Consider the following 2,098-nt stretch of genomic DNA (forward strand, 5'->3'; position numbering starts at 1 on the left):
TGAATTCAACTTTTTTCTCACCAACTTCAAATGTTAGCTTGCCTTTCTTAACATCTATAATAGCTCCGGATGTATCTAGGAATGGTCTTCCTAATATCATAGGGATGTTGGAATCCTCTTTTATATCCATGATTATAAAATCAGTAGGAATACAGAATTTTCCTATGCGTAACGGAACGTTTTCTAACATACCTACGGGAAATTTAACAGAACGATCTGCAAGTTATACGGACATCCTCGTAGGTCTTAGTTCTCCCATTTTTAGCATTTCGCATATGGACAAGGGCATTAAACTAATATTGGCTCCTAAGTTTCATAGTGCTTTGTCGATGACAAACTTTTTGATTACATAGGGTATGGAGAAACTACCTGGGTCTTTCAGCTTAGGAGGCATATTTTTTTTGTATTATGGCACTATACTCAGCAGTAAGTGTAATGGTTTCGTTATCCTCTATCTTCTTCTTGCTAGATAAGATTTCTTTGAGAAACTTAGCATATGAGGGCATTTGAGTAATGGCTTCTATAAAGGGTATTCTGATATTCAATTGTTTTAGAAGCTCTATGAATTTTTTAAATTGCCCTACACTTTTAGATTTAACAAGTCTTTGAGGATAAGGGATAGGGGGTTTATACGGTGGTGGAGGCACATAAGGTTCTTCTTTCTCTATGGCCTCCTCATTTTTATCTTCCTCTTAATCGTCTTCCTTCTCAGTTTCCTTACCAGGGTCTTGGTGCATGGATGGGTTTTGAATTCTAGGGTCGGTCGGTCCGTCTAGTTCTATCCCACTTCGTAGTATAATAGCATTTGCACGACCTTTCGGGTTTGGTTGCGACTGTCCAGGGAATGTGCCTGCAGGAGCAGAAGTAGGTGCTTGTTGTTGAGCGACTTGCGAGATTTATGTTTCTAACATTTTGTTATGGGTGGCTAACACGTCTACCTTGTTTGCTAACTACTTGATTTGCTCACTAGTGTGTATGTTTTGATTTAGGAAATCCTTATTTGTTTGGGCTTGGGTAGCTATGAAGTTTTCCATCATTATTTCTAGGTTTGACTTCCTATGAGCATTTTGAATATTTGTGGAAGCTTTAAGATATCCTGGTGGTACAGCAGGTGCTTCGTTAGGTGCATACAATGCATTATTGTTTTTGTACAAAAAGTTAGGATGGTTCTTCCAACCTAGGTTATAGGTGTTTGAGTAAGGGTTTCCTTGAGCATAGTTCACCTGGTCTATGGAGGTTCCTGTCAAGAGTTGACATTCTGGGGCAGCATGCCCCGGAACTCCGCATATCTCACAGTTTGGTGCTACGGCAGCCACTGTGGTTGCGGGTGTTATGGTCAAGTTGTCTATCTTTTGAGTAAGAGCATCTACCTTGGCATTAACATGGTAAAGACTGCTTAACTCGTACATGTCGCCTTCCATTGGAGGTTTCTCTACAGAGGTTCTTTCGCTTCCCCACTGGTAATGATTCTGGGCCATAGTTTCGATGAATTGATAGGCCTCATTGTAGGGTTTATCCATCAGTGTGCTACCTGCAGCAGCGTCTATTGTCAATCTTGTGTTGTACAAGAGACCGTTGTAAAAGGTATGGATGATCAACCATTCTTATATACCGTGATATGGACAAAGCCTCATCATGCCTTTGTATCTCTCCCAAGCTTCAAAAAGTGATTCATTATCTTTTTGTTTAAACCCGTTTATTTGGGCTCTTAGCATAGCCGTCTTACTAGGTGGGAAATATCGGGCTAAGAAAACTTTCTTCAACTCATTCCACGTAGTGACAGAGTTGGATGGTAGAGACTGGAGCCAAGCTCTAGCTCTATCTCTTAATGTGAATGGGAAAAGGCGTAGTCTTATAGCTTCTGGGATGACACCATTCGCTTTCACTATGTCTGGGTATTGCAAAAACACTAACAAATGTAGGTTCGGGTCCTCCATGGGACTACCTGAAAATTGGTTTTGCTGTACGGATGACAACAACGAAGGTTTTAGCTCGAAATTATTGGCCTTGATAGCAGGGGCAACGATGATGTTATATGGTTCATCCTACGAAGGGATTGCATAGTACTTAAGAGGACGGTTTTGCACTCCTTCGACCA

At 40.8% G+C, this 2,098-nt stretch overlaps 1 non-coding gene across 1 annotated transcript; it reads left to right on the plus strand.

Moving 5' to 3' along the window:
• Positions 1–1,608: 1,608 nt before the first annotated feature.
• On the plus strand, positions 1,609–1,715 carry LOC127116256 (small nucleolar RNA R71). The gene has a single exon (XR_007801220.1). It is a non-coding gene; the product is annotated as a small nucleolar RNA R71 (small nucleolar RNA).
• The last annotated feature ends 383 nt before the right edge of the window (positions 1,716–2,098 follow it).

The sequence above is a fragment of the Lathyrus oleraceus genome, chromosome 1 (genome assembly GCF_024323335.1).
Source record: "Lathyrus oleraceus cultivar Zhongwan6 chromosome 1, CAAS_Psat_ZW6_1.0, whole genome shotgun sequence".
Taxonomy (NCBI): domain Eukaryota; kingdom Viridiplantae; phylum Streptophyta; class Magnoliopsida; order Fabales; family Fabaceae; genus Lathyrus; species Lathyrus oleraceus.